Source organism: Macrosteles quadrilineatus, unplaced genomic scaffold (genome assembly GCF_028750875.1).
Source record: "Macrosteles quadrilineatus isolate MER2022 unplaced genomic scaffold, UCM_ALF_1.0 Scaffold_7__1_contigs__length_78375512, whole genome shotgun sequence".
NCBI classification, from domain to species: Eukaryota; Metazoa; Arthropoda; class Insecta; order Hemiptera; family Cicadellidae; genus Macrosteles; species Macrosteles quadrilineatus.
In genome coordinates this window covers 60,545,280-60,567,161 of record NW_026542600.1, presented here as the reverse complement: position 1 = coordinate 60,567,161, position 21,882 = coordinate 60,545,280, and the positions used below count along the sequence as shown (strand labels likewise).

The 21,882-nt window shown below is 32.3% G+C and overlaps 1 protein-coding gene across 1 annotated transcript in view; it reads left to right on the top strand.

Annotated features, from left to right (window-relative positions):
- The window catches only part of LOC128998668 (glutamate-gated chloride channel-like), a 351,411-nt gene that overhangs the window by 47,681 nt on the left and 281,848 nt on the right, over positions 1–21,882 (top strand). The window contains exon 3 of the mRNA XM_054424900.1: positions 11,665–11,701. The gene's annotated coding sequence lies outside the window, so the exon portion shown is untranslated. The remainder of the gene's footprint in view (positions 1–11,664; positions 11,702–21,882) is intronic.

Genomic DNA, 21,882 nt, shown 5'->3' with positions numbered 1-21,882 from the left:
AAATATCTATTTCATCACTCCGTACAGAAAGTAGCTATTTGCGATGACAGCCGATTTCAAATAAAATCATCGTTTGCTAATCTCTAATTTAGAGCAAGTAAAATAAATCAGATTTTTTCCCTTGCTATAAATAGTTTTCACTTGCTCTCAAACGGTTCTCCATTTACCAACTACATTGTGATTTTATAATATATTTTTATTGTTTAAATCTGCAGTTTTCACTGTTTGACTATCTAAATGTATACACAAATAACTATAAGCTAGTTATGCTGTATTTGAGCATAGTTTAATTCACTGTTTAAATTGTTATCTAGGTTTTGAATAATCCATTTTCATTTATTTGCATGTAAAACTATGTTAATTGAGTAATATATAATAGTTTTAGTTTAACTGATGTCTGTTATATTGCACGAATACTAGAAAAATACCGGTATGGATCATAAACATAAACAAATTACGTTTTTGGCCTGAATTCTATATTAATAACATTATGGTTTAGACAGGTCCATTTAAACAATGTTAAATAATGTTTACTTCCGGTCTAAAACGTATTTTGTTTATGTTTATGATCCATATCGGGTCTTTTCTAGTATTCGTGCTATATTGCATGTGTATTTTCGCGTCGTGATGAAGACTGTCATTTATAACTTGTACCGAAAATGATTTCCCGGGCTCGGTTTCACCTTGCGAACCAGAACATGACACTTTAGGACTGGTTATGAAATACTACTTCTTACATGAACGGCTACAAGATGCTTTTTCCCTTGTAGTCGATTTATTTGGATAACGTTGATATTAAATCTATATGATCGTTAGAGTTATGTTATGTTGGTGCTTTAATGTTAGTACACAAATATCAGAAGTACCTTTAACAAAACTGAAGACGGGAAACATTTAATACTGTTGAAGATTATGTAAAAACATTTCTTAATTACTATATTTTTTAAATAAGGGGTTATTAATTAATGTTTTTATATCACTGTAACAACCATTTACACCATCTATTATAATTTTTATTCTTTTATTATTCTTAGTCATGCAGTTTTCTGCAGCGGTTCATCAACAGAAAATTGCTGATGGTATCGTAAACATACAATATATATTGTTTACCATATGCGTTATATTGTTGACAATAACATTTTAGAGTAATGTATAGTGTAATGCAAATGACATGCAAAAAATGTTTTGATTAAAAAACTAAAAATATTGATCAGGTTTTGCTAGACGTTTTTGAACCAACTGCTCCTCAAATTAACCACTTCTACCAGGTCAAAAATATTAGGTTCATCCTCTCTAATTATAAAACTGGTTGGCTTAACCAAGCTTTAGGAATATATAGAGCCTTCCGTTTCCGTTCTTAAAACAGTACTTAAAGAGAATCGTTCTATGCGGGGTTTTAAAACCCACGAGAAACACACGCTAGTGAAAAGCGGAATGGAATCATTCGCTTCTTAAATCTATGTGTAAAGCGTTATTGTACTTATTAAACGAGTAAATATTTGTAATTTAATAGAATGTGTGTATTTGGATCCCAAAACGTGCTTTTTGAACTCGAAGTGAAATTTTTGTGTGTGGATATGTGCAGAGCTGCAGCTGCTATAGTCTTGATGGAATTTGGTTTGTGGTTACCAATCCATGGTATCTACAGGCATTTTACTCGCAGGTGTTTTGAAAATAACAAAACATAGAATGTTTAAATTATTAGAATTTAGTACGTTATGGTCCTTTCAACTCTAGAGACAATGGTTCAACCCCTAAACTATAAATAAAACAGATCAAATGTTATTAAAATTAATTTACCCATTAAAATGTGCAGTTACTCCCACCGCTTACCCATTATAAGGGTTGTTGACAAGCTAATTGCAGAAAGTATGTGTCATTTTGTCAATACCATTTTTTTTTAACAAAGCATCCCATTTTCGAGTTAAAAAACGTGTACTATCGTAGTATAGAAGATTCATGTTGTCTAATAATAGTACAGCTTGTAAGTTAACGATCAATTGGTACAGGAATGTAAATCCACGATCATTTTGCATACTTTTATTGTTACTTGAGTTCAGTATATTTCATAGGAGAACATAGAAAACCTATGAGCATTCATTTACAGCTAACTGTTCTCCCTTTAAATATAAATAATACATATATTCCTTCAATATTTTAGATAGAATCCCGTTTTAAATTACCTTTTCAGATTATTCGGTCTAGACTTGGACATATAAGGGTTTAATAAGAGTTTGTATAAAAATAGTACGGTACAGTCGCTGGAATTAGGCTATTCGGAACGACCTAGTAAGAAAACTGCATACAAAAATGGAACCATGATCAAGATTAATTGTGACCTGGAGTGGGGCGAAGAATTGTTGATATACCCAGACGTGAATTGCTATTTTTTATAAATGCACTTTTATAAAATCGTTATTGATGTTGGCTTGTGCAGCGTCAAGTGGGTCAGTTTGATTGACGTAAGAATACGTTTGCATTTTATTTAGGTCAATTATTTATCCAAGCTTATCCAATATATTCAATATTACGGTATAATATTGTAACAACAATATTTCACAGTTGTTGTTCAACTAAATGTCTACTGTAACTAGGTAATAAACTAGGTAAAACTATGTAATAGAATAAACTAGGTAACAACTGCCATATTAAATAAATACCACCGCCGCAGCAATCCTGCCGACTAAGCGAATTTCCATTTACCTGAATTCATTTTCAATTAAATTTATTTAATTAACATTAGGTTTTATTAGTACCTAGGCTTGCTGCTACAGGGAGGGTAAAAAAGTGCTTTTTTAGTAAAATATTAATAACTTAGTATAAAATAAATATATTTACCAAGTTTGAACAAAATATATCCATAAACAAGCAAACTACAACCTTTTACAATATTCTCTATAAGAATAACATGGTAATTATAAAATAACAATTTTTTGAATTTTTTCCATAACCAATAATTGTACAAAACCACTTTGATATACTAAATTATTTGTTTTTTAAGCTCTTTAAAAAGGTCTGGAGAGAAATTGGGAAATTTTATTTTTAGAGGGTCAAAGATTATGAAAAACAATTATTACCCAATAAAACCCCCCGTAAAACCCCGTTTCCATGGTCCGATCATGCTGGTTCGCGAACTCATTCGGTTTTATCCCGCCTTACACCTTCAAACCAAATTTCATCAAAATCGGACAAAAATTACTCAAGTTCACAGACATATATATATATTTAAAAATTTTAACGAATAGTGTTTTTGGCCTCTGGGGACATCAAAATGACCGGGCCTAGGTCTTACCATGCCACCTTCGGTAATAGCATTGACTAAGGTAATAGCTACTTGCCTATAGGTAAATTTGCTTAAACAGGACAAAATAATATAAACATTATATAAACTAGCTGTGTTTTGTAGTAGGGCATCACATTTTTGATTGACCCAGACGTAAATTTTAATTTTTACACAAAATATTTGGTAAAAATCTTAACTCCGGTGTCAATGATTATCATAGGAAAAGTAATGTACAGTAATAATATAATCAGAAAATTATAAATGGTTCTATAAGTTATGTATTAGTCTGAAATTTTAACGATGGAATTTTTGGATAATTTTATAACCAAATCGTTATGGTAGGTAGCAGTACTTGAAAAATTATGAAAATATCAATCAATCAATTGTTTCCACTCGGGACAAATATTTTTCTGTACCGTTGAAACACTCATTTGGCATACACAGTACGGTACAGTCGTTGGAATTAGGCTATTAAAGACTAACCTAGTAAGAAAACAGCATAAAATACTAGAAACATGAACTCGATCAGCTGATATAGGGTGGGGCGAGGAACGGTCGATAGCCTCAGACGTGGAGGCGCCGTAGTGATCGTGCCGGCGCCCGGCGCGTCCTGCTGTCCTGCTGTCCTGCTGCTGGTCCTATCCTGGCACACTGCAGTTACAACTATCAGACCTCAACTGTTGAGAGTGACAAAGTATGGTGTGAGGAAAATGTCTATTCTATTTGCTGATTATAATTATATTAAATCACATTTAAATGACTCTAGAGGGAACGTCCAAAAGAAAAAAAAACAGATTCTTTATTCATTTATGGAGGTGTGAATAAAATAACCATTAAACTATTAAATAATGGGTTTTACAAGATCTGACATCCGTTGTCTATGATCCAGTTATTTAAAGTATTCACAAATTTTACATAATAGATAACTATTGTGCCAGTTTGGCTACAGAACCTTGTATTGGCTATTAGATACCAAACTGGACATCCCATCGTAAAAAACCAGCTGCAGCTTGTGTGCCATAAGATACTAAATTCATGTCGTTTAGTAAACATTCAATTTGTTTGTTATTAAAAAAACATGCGATTAAAATACCTGCAGATACCATGGATTGGGAACCACAAACCAAATTTCATAAAGACGGACCACATATTGTGTAGTCTGTAGGTTTGTACATATCCACACACAGAAACTTCACTTCGAAAAGCACGTTTTTGGGTCCAATTTCTGATTTAAAAATCACACATTTCAACAAGTGACTCAAAGAATGTGCTACGGCCCAACATTCGATTCCCTTCTTTAATTTATAGCTTTGATAGGCGATGTCATATAAAATAATGTTATAGCTTGTCATTTAAGTTTTGCTTTAGTTAAAAGATAGCCCATTTAAACAATGATAATCAACTTATATTAGCACACTGTGTCTAAGGCTCTATTTTACTACGTTCATTTTCATTCAAAAACTATTTTTTTTCATGCAACCATGCTATAAAACTTTGACTTAAGATTGGATTTTATCGTTCTATCCATAGCAAAAGGTACAATTTGAAAATAAAATCTAACATTTTGATACTAACCAATACGTACGTGCGTAGGTACGTTCGGTGTTGTTACGTTGCTTACCAAATTAGCACCAGTAACATATGTATATCCCATTTTGTAATTTTCATAATTTAAACATTATACGCATACTTATTTAAAGTATGATGTAGCATTATATGTTTCACACGAGTAGATTCTAAGGCACAAAAAGGAACCAAATCAATCATTGTTTAATAAATTATAGTGGTTTAAATACCTGATTTTGGCAATTCAATAGTTTTATCCCACAACTAATTTCGACTTGCTAAGAGGTCATCATCAGGGGCGTACAAGGACGAAGGCCTTCAGGACAGTATTCGCAATCCGGAGGCTTATCGTACTACAATTGTTTAATTAATTACGTTGTACGTATCATTAATGCATACTAATACATTAATACATTAAATTACTATGATAACAAATACTGTTTTATCGACTGTACTCTAGAACTCCCTTTTTGACTACTAATTTCACGAACGTGTTTAGAATAACACCCCTGCTCTATTATATGAATGCATCGGTAATGCAAGACGGCTCCGTATATTTACATATTTCAACAGCCATCTGAGTGTCAATTCATTCTTGAGAGGTGCCAAGAACTCCTTTTCAGTATGTATGCAGTATGCTTACTAAATGATAGACATTCTTAGAAACGTTTTAATAAAATATAAATTAAAGAAGGTAACATAAATTTCATGCGAATATATACTTTATATACGACCCAGCAATGATTTATTATATTATATACCAAATGTACAACAATCAGTTAAAATGAGATTTAAAATAAAGTTTGACAAAACCTTATGAGATTCACTAAGTTAAGTCGTTCAAGGGGGACTACTAAAATAAGTCTAATCCAAGAACCTGTAGCATAAAGTAGGTTATCTTCCCTGCAAAACTGACCTGTTTCTATTCTGCGGTGCGTATAAATTGTTATAGGAGAGATATTTCAAAAATTTTAGTTAGAAAACATGATCGAACCTAATAACAAATATTAATCAACTACACTTATAGTAATAAATGCATCACTACGGCGAACAGTGACTACTTTCGACCCAAGTTTAAGTTTCATGAAAACGAGCGAGGTTTGAAAAACACTTTTTGCCCATGTGATGTACTATGTATGTATCCTATGTATGTATTTTTCACCATATATATTGCGACATTATTTAATAAACTAAGTTAGAAAACCAAAATACTCTTAATTAATTTAAAACCAAAATACTTTTTCATTTTAAAATAATCTTTCAAAACTACCTCCTATTTTTAAGTGCAAACAAACAGCTGTTTAGTAAGTAATTCAACCATTTTGTCTATTACGTTTGCGTTACATTATACCATCGATATGTTGAACGATTAACAAGAACGCAACAATAAAACCGATTAAATCAATCGATACATAACGTCGATACATCCTATTGTTAACAATGAAGGTAACAACTGAGTTTTTACAACACATGACTTTTACTCTAAAGGGACTAAAAAGACTTTTTACTCCCTAGGGAGCAAAACAGCTACCTTAAACCCGCATCGCATGGATTAAAAACCGCTGTTTAGCTGCAGTATGACGAAAAATATATTTTTTTAAAGATAGCTATAAGCAACCTCACGTCATTTGATACCTGAGCTCCTGAGCTCATTAACGTTGATTTGTTAAAAAGATCTCCTTTAAGCAAGGATTTCCAAAGATACATTCCGGGATCTCTTTTAATGTGCTAATGAGGGCCAGACCTGAATTGGAATCACCCGCAGGTCTGTACAATGAACAGAAACTCGACGGAAACGATGCCTTTGGATAACTTCATTCATCGAGCTGTATCATGTTCTAACCAACGCAACGAGTTTTATATTTTAAGGAGACTTTAAATATAGAATTTTTAAGCTTAAAGACTCGTTTTACATTGCTATACCACAATCTATACTATTATATAAAAATCTAATGGTGTCTGTATGTGTATTACTAATAGGTGCAAAAACTACTGAACCAACTGGGCTTCAATTTTACAAAAATATAACTACCATACCAAGGACCATTATAGGACTATTCACATTTCGATACTGACCGTAGGCTTTGCCCCTTTGGCTTTAAACGTTCTAAAGTGAACATTTTAAAAGTAAATATTGATTGGTCTCCATGGCTGTGATGAGAACACTAACAATGTTTGTTTACATTTGCTTTGACATTTAAACATAAACAAGAAGAACTGCTAAACTGCATATTTCACAATTTCAGACAGCTGATACAAAGAAATTAAATATAATATTTTCTATAAATATGAGGTAGGTTTATTTTAATCTAACATTTTACCATGGATTATTTATTCTTAAACTATGTCAATGATTAAAGAAAAAAAAAAGATTTTATAACCGTTGCTGTAACAACTCCGGCTCTGCTTTGGATTTTTTTTAAGCGTCTTAATTTAATAATCTTAAATGAAAATAATGTTATTGATATGTTTTCATGGAAACAGTATGAAAATTACAATGTAGCCTATAGATGTTTTGTATGAATTTGGAAACTACTTTAAATAAATTCTAACTGCTTCACATGTGTTAGATTAACTTAACATAACTTGCACATCACATTGTTTTTTAAATGTATATTTATGTAAATTAAGTTATTGTGTTTTGCTAAACCTATGCTTAAATTAAACTAAAAAAATATCATCAATAACTAAATTGTCGTTTATTTTTGTTTTCTAAAATCTGTTGTATATCTGTAACTATATTTAATTATCAAATGGTAATACAAAATACTCTTATTTTATCTTAACATAGCTTTCAGTTCACATTTACTTTATTTGATACATTTATTATTTGTGTTTTTCCACACCACTGATTAAATTAAACCAAGGAAAATATCATAAAACTAAAACTAAGCAGTACACAGTGTTCTTTTATTTATAAAAATCAATGAAATATCTATTACTATGTTTTCTTAAAGGTAAGTGTGAACATGCAAAGGCAATGGACGATGGAACTAATTAAAAGAACTGGTTTGTATATTGAGTTGTTTGTTGATATTTTTGTATAGTAGAATCAGAGATGCAATGAAACATATACTGTATTTGCTATTTCATTTTTTAGTCCTTGATGATTTGATAATCATATTAGTTTTGCCTGCTGTCTTTAATGCTAAATTATTTATTTGAAATTTTTTATAGTACCTATAGATATAGTTTCTTTAATATTTCAAAAGACTGTATTGATAAGGCACAGCAATATTTCTAAAGTTTATAACAGCTGACTTAGTTTTGCTAATGATTTATTGTGTGTGAAAAAACTGAAAGGATTTGTAATTTAATATAAAGAAGAGTTTAATATAAATATAAAGATATCTATTTAAATTTAATAATTAGTATTTTTGCAACTTCAAAATGTCAATAATAAATTAAAAGATGTGTAATTAAGGGAGATGAATGTAAATCTGGTAAATCATGTATGTCATCGTTTTACTCGAAGATTTGGTCAGTTTTTCTCATATCCTACACAAGATTTAAAATTAATCAAAACCAAAATGGTGGTATCCACTACTTACCAGATTTAAAAGTCATAACTTAAACGTTTCTATTAAGGCCATAAAAGTTGAATTTTGTTTCTAAAAGCGTTGGCGGATACAACTGTAACTATTATATGCAAGAGATAAAAATTAAAATGTTTCTATTTTGTGTCCTCTTCCCGTTGCAAAGCACGGGTACAACAGCTAGTATATAATATATATATATATTTTCAATCGAAACAGATTCAAACCTTAAAGCTTCCTTAAAGTAATTTCAACATTCAACAAAACTACCAGGCGAAAATCGATTCGATTCAAATTAAATCGTTACAATTTATGATGACGGTATTGTCAAATGGGGAGCGAGCTGGCGTAGTGGTTAGAGCGCGGGAATTCAGTCCCTGAGGTCCCGGGTTCGATCCCCGCCAAGTCACCAATGGATTTTATCTAAGTGATAATGCCGCAACCCCTAGGTCTAACCTGAAGTAATGTGAAAAACAATCCCAGGCTCGTGCCTAGCGTCCTAGGAGAAAAAAACCAGGCGAAAATGTATTGTCCTTTGATTATACTCAGTTCAAACTGAGAGATTCGTTTTGTTTCGAATAAACAGCAACAAATCAAACTGTTTTAAAATCGGCTTTGTTTGACCTACATACTATAGTTAAACTGTTAGAGTGATAATGAAAACTAAATTCAACCACTGTTAATCGCTATTCTAAACATTGATCCCAGCGTCTGTAAATGTTTGTGTCTAATTTTGCTTGCCTAGTGCTATCAATAGACAGTTGTGAGTTTTGAATAACCCGATAGTGTTCTTGAACAAACCAATCAAGAGTATATATGTTTGGGTTTTAAATCTATGGGATTCTATGGTTAAATACAAGATAACTGATAATAAAATTATTCTCTTAGTAATTTTATTTTTTCCAAAAGACAACCAGAGTGACGTGTGTGCTCTCTTAATAACAACAATTAAAAAATATCTCTTTATGGTGAGATTTACACTTTATGGAAATCCACAATACCTAATGCAGATAACCTTTATAAACATGTTTAAAATTTATCGTTAAAATCAGAAAGAAAACTATGTTATTTAATTTTTTCTCTCTTTATTGTGTTAGGTTATCTTTCAAAATTGTAAAATTTTATCGGGCTATTTTAGATGTATACAATTTAAATACTGAATAAGACCGTCTTTAACTCCTTAAAGACAAGGATCTTTGACTCCTTAATACTGATGATTAATCAAAGGTATTTCCTTTAATTAATTACCTTTGAAGGCTACGTAGTCATGAAGTGGAATAGCAATAAAACGTCTTATCATAATATAAAAGATGCTATATTTAGAGTTGCAAAGCATTTGAATCGATATAGTAAAAGTATCTAACAGTAAAAATGTTGTAAATTGTCGCAGGAAAGTGAAAGTATAAACAAAATAAAAGAACGCCGATGTTGTCACCTATAAGCTACAAGTGGCGGGCCTCGCCATATGGATCTAATAAAACAGCTCGTTGAAAGGCAAATCGGGGGCTGTTTTCGAAGTCATATTTATGAGAAAGAGAAGAATATTTTTACTGAAGCTGGACGACTTGTTGTAGATACATTTTATAAGCGATAGTAATATTTATAGTTTTTACTTCATCAGGTACAACTTCATTTTCTGTTTTGAGCTCAATAAATAAATTCCACGATTAAATTTTAACTGTGACTAACATAATTGGAATATTGTGTTCAAAGTATTTTTAAACTTCTGGGCTAACCTACCGGGTAGACCTAGGTTCAGGACCACAACTCACGTCGGTCCACAGAATCTAGCAACGCTATTAATTTACTGTATACAGTATAACTATCCACAATGCTATCCTCCCATTTAATTTCAATGGTCTAGAAAATAAGTAATTTTTTGCAAGTTTGATTGATATGTTTCTCGTTCCAGCAAACCCAAGTGCTTGGAAATGTCTATTACACGGTGCGGCCGTACCATGCGTTCATTTTTGTGTAACATCAATTTTACTCTGAAATTAAAAAAAACTCAAGGTTGGCTGTGGCAAAATTGTTTGTAAATTTACTGGATCGTGCAAATAAAAAAACAACCCTGCAATACACTTTTTACTATAATCATACCACATTTAATAGTAGCCTATATTACGTTACTAGTCCTGAAAATAAGTGTTTACCGGACGAGTGTGGTCGTTCCCGCGCTATCCCGTGCGAGACGAAGTCGAGTACGGGATTACCATACGAGTCCGGTACACACATTTTGGACGAGTTACGTACGATAGTTTACCCCATACTACTTAATCTGTACAAATCATTATTTATTTCCACCAACTAAAGGACTAAAAATCACTAGTCAGAACCTCTAAGTGAGGTTATATTTTTGTTCATAACCACTCATTGCCACGCAAATACGGTATAATCAGCTGATTGGTGTCCGGTAAAACTCATTGCAGAACAGTAGTACGCAATGAAACCCCATTTGAATAACATGGTGGCGAACAGCTGTTTTCTAGACTAAATACTTACGTGGGAAAATCGTCAAAATAATGTAGTGTGGCGTAAAAAAAATAATAAGTCAGACAATTTAGATAAAGAATGGTAAATAGTTATGTGATATTCATAAATGGAATGTTAGTTATTCAACTAAATATAAATCCTTGTACGGTTTTGCATGTCAGTACATCATGTGTTACATTACGCGATATTTTAAGTAATCAATTGTACATAGTAAACTGGTAATTATTGTAACCACGAGTGGACGTCGACATGATTAATTCATCGAGTGAGGTATGAGCAACGATTATATTAATTCCTAAACACACTTCATCTCACGATGTTGATTGACCAAACAGCAATATATTACTTCCTTGCTGTTACAACTTCATTGTGTAATCTCTCATACGACCATGATTACTACAAAGTTTGTACTGTATATCACTAAGATATTCATACACAGCTTTTTATAATCATCAGCTTATCAAGTTGACGCTATGCTTAGCTTAGTAAGGCTGTTTATTGTCTGGTTAAACTAATTATGCCTGAATAATTAGGTTAATTGTGCATGAAATATTGTTAGAGTATGACAATAACAGCTGGTGTTTTGGCATTACGCATGGTTTTACATGATAGTAAATTTCCGAAATATATCTGTTACAATTTCTCAGATAAGCTCATCAATAAAGAATCAATCTTGAGAAAGAAGTCACTTTAAATTATAGATGTATGTGTTAGGTGTTGGACGGATATTGCTCTATGTAAACTGACAGGAGATGAAGGGAAGGATAACAGGGTATGTTGTTACAGGCCAAGCATGCTGGCGAAGGGGGACGAAATATTCCAGGTAAATGAATCAGTTTAACAAACACTTTATCAAACTGACACATCATAAGTTCACCAGTGATTTTGCTTTTTTCGAGTTATTTAAGGTTCCAACTTTAATCTTGTTGGAAGAGTAAAAATAAGTAAAAAGTTCATTCGTACCTTTAGATGTCTGAAACCAACGACTCGTTTCACAAGTTGGCATGATTTGTTTTGTAGTTTAGTTATTCGCAGAATGTGTCCGATTTGTCATCTAAGTTTTTATTTTTATTTTTATATTTTGTACTTATTACTTTCTTTGGCCTCTTTTGTAACATATAATTCTGCAGTATTTAGGTTCCATCTTGATTCTTGTTGGAAGAGTAAAAATAAGTAAAACGTTCATTCGTACCTTTAGATGTGTGAAACCAACGGCTCGTTTCACAAGTTGTCATGATTTTTGTTGTTGTTTAGTTATTCGCAGAATGTGTCCGACTTGTCATCTGAGTTTCTTTTATTTTTATATTTTGTACTTATTACTTGATTTGATCTCTTTTTGTAACATGTTCTGCAGTATTTAGGTTCCATCTTTAATCTTGTTGGAAGAGTAAAAATAAGTAAAAAGTTCATTCGTACCTTTAGATGTGTGAAACCAACGGCTCGTTTCACAAGTTGGCATGATTTTTTTTGTAGTTTAGTTATTCGCAGAATGTGTCCGACTTGTCATCTAAGTTTCTTTTATTTTTATATTTTGTACTTATTACTTTCTTTGATCTCTTTTTGTAACATATAATTCTAAGTTCTCTAGTATTTAGGTTCCATCTTGATTCTTGTTGGAAGAGTAAAAATAAGTAAAAAGTTTTCTTGTACCTGTAGATATGTCTGAACCAACGACTCGTTTCACAAGTTGGCATGATTTGTTTTGTCGTTTAGCTATTTGCTGAATGTGTCCAACGTGTCATCTGGGTTTCTTTTATTTTTATATTTTTGTACTTATTAGTTGCTTTGTTCTGTTGGTGTAATATAACTCTAATATAAATTTGAAATAAAAACTTCACTAATACTTCTAAATTTTTAATTCCATGAGGCCTTTCGCCAGCTATGCATCAGACACATCACAAATTGTACATACACAAAAAAGTTTTGTGATGTGTCTAATGATGCCAGCATAGCTGGCAAAAGGCCTCATGAAATTAAAAATTCAGAAATATTGGTGAAGTTTTTATTTCAAATTTATATTAATTCCAATATTACCAGTTCTTCTTGAAGATATAATTCTAAGTTCTGCAGTATTTAACCTAATGAACTAGTACCCGTGAGTCTTACGTATTTTTACTGTATCCCTATTATAGATGTAGGCTGCAATTGTAAGTTATGTTACCTTATAATTATGACTTTAAGACATTTCACTGTTATTCCCGACTTACAAAAGGGAATGACAATGGCGCTCATATACGCCTTCAGGTAGTCGTAAACTGTAAACGTACTGTGTCTATGACTGTGATCTGAAACCATACTATGTAATTGCTATAGTGACGCTAAAGTATAAATTGCTCAATAGGATAACATTGTCATGTTTTTATTATCTTCCTCCCTACTGAAACTGCTCAAGAAGCTAAACATGAGGTTAAACGACATTAGTTCCAGAGTAATTTGATATAACAGCCCTTGGAAGTGCTCAAGTCGCGGTGCTTGACGGCAATTTCGTTTCTTTCTAAGGGTAAACACAAGTAAATGGGTTACGTTAAGGACTTCTATGCATTTCATGTAATTTAAAAGTCTTTGATTATTGTACTTTGTGAGAACCCATTGTGAGCATTCTTTTTCCAATTTTTTGGTATGGTTCACTCAAAACCCTGTCACCTATTTTAAAACGTTTTTATTAGGTCGCTTTCTTGTCCGCTACAAATTTTGCAACCGATTTTATACTAACTTCCCGATGAGCTAGGGCCTTGAAACTTGAAACATATCTCACAAATGGAAGACAATGCAATATTATACAATTTAATTTTCATATTTCCCTTGGGCTACGCCCCATGGGCTTGTTTTTATTAAATCGATTTCTTGCAAATTTTGATACTTCCCGATGAGCTAGAGACTTGAAATTTGAAACATAGCTCACAAATGGATGACATTGCAATATTATATCATTTAATTTTCATATTTCCTTTCGGGCTACGCCCCATGGGCTTGTTTTTATTAGCTCGCTTTCCTACAAATTTTGATATCAATTTTAAACGATGTTCCCGATAAGCTAGAGACTTGGAATTTGAAACATAGCTCACAAATGCATGACAATGCAATATTATATCATTTAATTTTCATATTTCCCTTGGGCTACGCCCCATGGGCTTCCAAATTTTTCATGTTTACATTTTGAAAGGATGTAAATATATCAACTAATTTAAGTCAGCTGTAAATACTTAAATTTGACAGTTCGAAGAGCAGAGGTTAAGAGATACAGGTTATGCTCCCAAGAGATTCTTTATACAAACAAACATTTCAAAATAAAGATAAACAATCTGATTGCAGGTATCAAGGTGTTTGTAAATAATGTCAATTTATGTTTATTTAGTATTCTATAAAGTAAACAATAAATATTTCGAGTGAACGCATTGCAGAGAAGTACTATATTTCAGAAACATTGCGATTAAATAGATTGATATATTTATAGTTAGTAGGTAGGCCATACATGCAATCTAATACATAATTATATGCAAATAAACTCAAATAAACCTTAGATTTCCCACATGCCTCTGTCTTAAAGATGCTTGAAATAGATTTAACATGCACACACATTAAAACTAAAAAGTATAAAATAATTTATAAATAAAAAACTTTTTAAACAAAACGTTTTTAAACGCCCTAAAAAGTAGAAAATAATTTACAAATAATTTATAAATATGTTGAGAGAGTATAAATACTTGTACGATTTAAAACGAAAAACGTTGGGTGCATGCAATTAATTGATAATAATACATTAGTTCAGTAGGTGAAGGTAATTGTAAACTATCTATTGCATGCACCCCACGTTTTTCGTTTTAAATCGTACAAGTATTTATACTCTCTCAACATATTTATAAATTATTTGTAAATTATTTTCTACTTTTTAGGGCGTTTAAAAACGTTTTGTTTAAAAAAGTTTTTTATTTATAAATTATTTATATTGGTGCCAAAATTATATCTGTTGTCTATTCGTAGGAGACCCTTTTCAATGCCAAATCTAAGTGACTAAAAAAACATAAACCCCGTTTTACTTTTGAAACTGGAAAAATAGCCAATTTATTTCAATTCTCAAGAATCACTAAATAATATGATTAGTTTAATGTACAACTTACAACTCTGGGCATGATTGTATATAGAGTTGAGTTTCTGCCTCTACTGAATCACACAGATATTTTCTGGACAACTCAAGATTTCACAAACTGTCATTCTGGAGTTGTAGAGCTATTTATACCCTCTGGATCCTGGAGCTGAGCCAAGCAAGGCGACAAGAGTGACATTTGGCACGGAAGTGTTTATAATTGTCGAGTCATATCTTCGCGTCGTGTGAAGTGCAACGCACTCCTCAAATCCACTTGACAACATCTGACGATAACCAATCTCGAATTATCTTTTAGTTTTTTAGTCCTTGGATTGGAATGGTACATTTATTTTTATTTTATGTCCCATTGTCACATCCTAGGACGCTAAGCTTTGGTCCAAAACAGTTTTACACATTAATATTATTAGGCCCAAAGGTTCGCGATATTATCACTTATCACTTAATATAAAAGCCATTAGGGTTTGGCGGGATTTGAGCCCGGTACCTCGAGGACCTAAGCTCCGAGACCTACCACTAGACCAGATCGACCCCACCCCCTCACCAGTTTTAATAATAGTAAGACTTCTAAACGAATACAATATGTTTTGGATCATAAAAATCATAAATTGCATGTTATTCATTTTCATAGATTGGGTAAATTTCCATTTAGAGTAGAAGTTATTACAGTAGGTGTTGTTTGTTTATGTATTTTGGTAAAATTTATCACATAAATATATTTTATACCTACTATACTGTTAACGTTTTACCAAAATATCTTTAATCTTTCCCTGTAACAGTAAACCTAAGTACTCGTTAAACATAATGATATCGAAGTAATAGAATAAATTTGCCTTTTTTTAAGGGAATACTTAAGTAAAAATCTAATCAGACAAAAGTAAATTTTCATAGTCTGCAGGTTTGCTGCGTCGGGGGGGTATTACAATTTGGCTTAGCGTGCACGCTGCGTTACCACCTCCATATTAGTGTCTTTCTATTAGGAATTGATTCAACATATTCATTTTCTAACTTTTAGTATCACATATATAAAAACTATCAGTATTTGTTGGGGTTTGAACCTGGGGACTTTTGCCCTAGCACTAGACCAGCTAGCCTCTCAGTTTATTTAGTAGTAAGTAGTCTTAAAGAAAAACAAAATTTTTGGGACATTTAAACTATTTTAACCGTAACAATAAAAGTGAAAATTTAATTTGATTCGCATTCATTAATTTTTTGTCCAGAAGGAACCATTTGAGAATGTACTCAAATTACGTATGGTATTTTTAGGTATCGACATTGACACGGTTACAATATATTCCTCTGATTTTTCAAAAAATCCGTTTTATACAAATTAATAACGGGTTTAAAATTTTAAACGCTAAGGTGTAGGTACGACAGTGCCGTTTTGTTAACAAAGACCGTTCACACCCTTAGCACGTCGTGTCATAATTTTCATTCAATGAGGACGTTAACGCAAAACGCCTCCGTGGAAGTTGGATGTAACTTTGATAACGCGAGAGAGTAGACGTGGCAGATAGCAGGCTGACTGGACAGAGAACGCGATCCTCTGTGTGATAACTTTATGATCCTGTGCGGTAGGACGACTCTGGACACTAGAAAACTATAGCTATAGCCCAATATCTGTGTATATAATAGCAATATAGTTAATATGCTCGCAACCAATTCAGTGTCACCTAGTCGCATTGAATACTTTTTTGTAAAGGACAAACGCAGAGTTTTGTCTTGCAGCATAGATTTTAATTTGCAGGATGAGATTTAATTTTATTTGTTAAAATTGCTATATAGGGTATGAATATTCTGGATCACAAACCATTTATAAACTGCAGTTAATAAAGGTCAAACATCAGTCTTTAAGCTGTAACTCGTTATTAGCATCCAGTTTCATAAAACCTTATTAGCGAATTTCCCATATAGGGAATAAGCTATTACCGTAGTACTCATGGTAAGACCTGGACCCGAGACCGATTTAATTTTTCATTTTGAGGTCCCTAGAGGCCAAAAACACCATCCGTTCAAATTCATATATATATATATATATATATATATATATATATGTCCGTTAGCGCGATAACTCGAGCAAAAATGATCCGATTTTGATGAAATTTGGTACAAACGTGTAAACCTACGTTTATTCGAACGAGTTCGCGATCCAGCATAATCGGACCATGGGAAGGGGGGTTAATGGGGGGTTTTATGGGGTAAAAATGGGTTTTTCCCATTTTTGAACCTAAAAACAAAAAATTTTGCGATTTCTTTCTAAACCGTTTTGTAGAGCTTATAAAAAGAAATAATTTAGTATATTGAAGCGCTGTTGTATGCCTAACGGTCAAGGAGAAAATTCAAAAATAGTGTAATAAACAATTCCCATGTTATTCTTATGGAGAAAATGAAAATTGTTGTAGTTTACTTGTTTATGGGTATATATATTGATAAAATTTGGCAAATTTATTTATTTCATCCTATACTATTGACGTATGGTCAAAAAACACTTTTTACCTTCCCCGTAGCAGCAAACCTAAGCACTCGTTAAATCCAATGTTATTTAAATAGGGAATAATATGTCTTATTTATGGAAATATTTTCGTAAAAATGTAATCAGAGGAGTTGAAATTCGCTTAGTCTGCAGGTTTGCTGCGGCGGGGGTATGTTCTTTATTACCAACTCATTTGAATATTTAAGACAATAGTCTGTATTTTAAACTTAATAAAACATTCCCCTTTGGTATTGTAATTTACTATATTATTTTTAAGAGGCAATAACGTCCTTTTTTTCTATCTTTAATATATCTTGTTCTGTCGTTAATCTATCTGTAATGGTTATAGATTTGTCCTAAACCTTAAGTGTAAGACGGATCACTGGCTAACAACTAATCAATCCACGATTTACTGAGATTAGAACGTTTCTTAGCCGTTCATCTCTTTTCTTGTATTTGTGTTTAATCACTACAGTCTACCAGAATTTCAGTGACACTATTGATGCACGTACCATCGTTGATCTTACTATGAGACCGATTCAAAAGTTTATAGATGCAAGAAAAAAGTTTGATGTGATAATTTGTTTGTAATTTCATGTTGTCTTTCAACTGGAAGACTCACGTATAAAATATTTGTCGTGAATCTAATTCTTTCTAAAATCGAATTTAAAATTTGTTGATGTATTTAATCTTAATTTAAATAGTTTTATGGTTTGTGGAGACTTTTGTGATTTAAAATCATAAAGTAATACTAATAATTACATATTTTCATAAACTAGCTGCAAGTTTTAAATTTAAGCTATAAAAACTATCTAAATGTCATTTATTATGAGGTTATGCAATACCAAACGTTATACCATCCCGAAATTGAACAAAATGACTTGTTGACTAGAACAAATTTTAGTAAGGGGTTTTCACTCCAACCATAGATTAAACATACCCCCTTAGGGAGTATGTTTAATCTATGGTCCTACTCACCGATGTGCACCATAAGTAGCCAAGTATCTTAGAACCCCGTTTAAACAGGCAGGTATAAAAGTTAAGGAAACCCAAGTATTTGGCGGGAAGGGTGCGTAGCAGGAAGGGTTATTTATAGCGGTTTGATAGAGAACCTCCGCCTCAATAATGGGGCCTCTCTCCCTTTTACATCCAACTTTTACTACCGTCCCTAGATTAACGTCATCTTGGGCTCAGCGTGCACGCTGCGTTACTACCTCCTTATTAGCACCTTTCTATTAGCAATTGAACCCGCATATTGGTTGCTTAACTATTAGTGAATGAATACCACTAATAGGGACAGTGAATCGGAGTCAAAAATCTAGTTATGATGGCACAGCGGTTTTGTATAGCTAATAGCATTCATGATTTCCGATGAACAAGCAAACTCCCCCCCCCCCCTTTTCCTAATGTATAATGATAGTTTTTATCTTCTTTGAAAAGTGTAACCAATACTTGTTAGTGAGCTATGGTCCTATAGGAAAGACCTCTAGTTGGCACGGAAAGACTAACACCCAGGACTGATTTAATTTTTCAATTTTATTTTGTTTTTGTTTTTAGTGCTAACTGCTGTGTCCATTCAGAACTGTTGATTACGTGTTAGGGTTTGATTTGGATTCACTTTGAGATGGGGCTTGAGCGTGTAACAGCCTTAAAGATTTTTCGGTGGTGATGAGCAGAATTGTTATGAATTTGTATTTTACTATATTGCTGTATAGTTCTCATGAAACAAAGAAAAAGAGCTTATTCGTCTTCAAAGGTGGGTTTACTTAGCCCATCCTATAATCTATAACGGCATTGCGTCCTGTCTTCAAGTATTAAAACAGCCAAATCCAGGGAAATGGCTTTGAAATTAAGATTAAGAATAACATTTTTGATATATCTGCGATTATATTTTAGTAAATTATAAGATGTTAGTCCTATTATAAGATCTAGACGCGGGATCAGTTTACTTTTTGACGTGATACCCCGAGAGTCCAAAAACGCAATCCGTTCAGATCCATTTAATATCTGATAAAGTTTGGAAGAAAAGTTATATAGCCAAAGTTATAAAAATGGATTTCCTTTAGCATTACAAATGGGCCGGGCATTATTTGCGCCAACTGAACTGAGTCAGGTAATCGTGTATTCCTGATTTGCGCCAACTACTCCAGGAAGCCTCCCGATACGTTCCTTGACTGCGCCAAGTGGCGGCCCTCTTTGGTCGTATAATTTAGTGGGTTAGGTTAGGTTAGGTTTGGATGACACGTGAACTAGGACATTCCTTCTGCCGGCAACTCACCCCTACCTGGCTTGGGCTTCGGGCAACTATAACATTTTTTGGGACCCTTAGAGGCCCGATTAAGTTTAACTCTTTGACACAATTAATGCACGACCCTAAGAATTGGTACACATTTTATCAATGAATCATTGAAAATCCTTTGGATTTTATTATGTCTCTTCCCGTTTTCTCTTCTTATCTAAGTAAAATTCATCATCACACAAGAATCTTTGAGAAATTAAATGTTAAATTATCGTTTAATTTAAGTTATGTTTGGCTGATTGTATCTTCATGTGTTGTCATTGTGAATCCTACATATGAAATATTATTATTCCTATTTTAACGGATATCATTGTAACCAACAGTATCTATTCAGAGGATAAATTATTAATGACTTATTAATATTTTATTAATACTCTTCCAGAATCGTATGTTTATTAAAATTTAATTTTCCATCCTGAGCCCTACGTCATTGTTTTAAAGAGACTTACTGTTTTGCTAAAGAGTCTTAAGATATAGTGATAGGCTGTTTTTCCGAGCACTTAAAATAGCACTTAACTTCAAGAGCCACAGCACTTAGACGTCCTGTGGCTTACTCCTTAAATGTTTGGGTACTTTTCTCACATACACTATTTTTGTAATATTCGCTATTTCGTTTAATATGTGAACTAAACATCTGTGGTTTTGACACTGATGCGTTTTAAGGTATAAAAAGTTGCTCGTTGTTATTATTATGTGATAATACGGATAAAACTTTTAGTTAATAGCTTTAATACGGTTGTTATAAACGGGGACTTCATAGTAAGTGATATAAGGTAAAATAATACAATTGTAACTCATTAGTCAACTCACACTCAACTCATCTCAACCCATACAAATGTTATAGCTCAACCTTGAATACAATTTAAACAACTCAGTGTTATTGTTTCGTATTAAGATTTAAACCAAGATTGTAAAAAATGGTAAATGGTTAGTTTTAAATTCTTTAAAAATGTTATTTATATGTTTTTCATGAAATAATTGTAATGTTGACTTGTAAACTGCTTTTAGATGACAGAATAATTTAATCAGTGCTTATGCCAATTTCAGGGACAGTACTGTGTTTAATAAAAGAGAATTTCGATATTATTTTATTTAGTTTGTGACATGTAATCATCAGGTAAAACAGTACTTAATCTTCTACAAAAATCTTGAAGTTAAAGCTATTTAGTTTTACAACTACTTTGATTGGTTTGAAATTTGAAAAGCAAGTGCTGTTACCTTTTTTGTAATTTTTAAAGTCGTTTAAGCTGGAAATAACTTTACCACGTTTAATATAATTTGTGATACTAATTAAACATCATAACTAACTGACAATATACCTACATAGACAATGTAACTGCGCACTCTAATTACATTTCTAGAGTCATATCAAATAAATATATGTAGAAGATGGAACGGCTCCAAGATTCCTAAATCAATACCATGGAGCCTAAATGTTTAGAGTCAAACGCAAAATGTGACTTTCTAAACCCTCAAAACGTGAGCAGATCATGTTACGGACTACTTTGGTGGTTCAGGGCTTAAGTCCGGCCGTGCGACGCGAGAGCCATACCAATGGCCTAATTTACACTTTGAATTCCCTTTCGTCAGGCAAATGAACGAGTAGTATTGTTTTATATACTGATATTGGTCGAAATTCCGTATTATCGCATCAGTCAAAATACTTTAACACCAAAAATAATGACAACTTTATTGTTGTTTTAGAATATGTCCAATATAAGTATAATATTAGACACAAATACTAAAATTGTTAAGAATACAATGTAAAAATCATACGAACAATATTTTCTGAACATTTAATTAACTGTGACCCCTTGGTCTTTAATAATCAATAAACTGTCAAGGATAATGTTTTCAAATGTATTTTCTAATTTTATTATTGCTCCTTAAAATATATTTGTTAAAGGTATTTTAAATTAGTTTCTATAAGGGTGAAAGTAAAACTGGACACTTATATGTGTTTAAGAGTATTATTTTATAATATCTTGTTGTGAGTTATCATGGTATATACATTTTATTTCAGTAACATCTGTCGATATTAAAAAAAACTTCAAACTCCACAAAACATATTTATTTATACATTTTATCAATGCAATTTTTGGTTTCAAAATGTACTTAATTTTATGAATT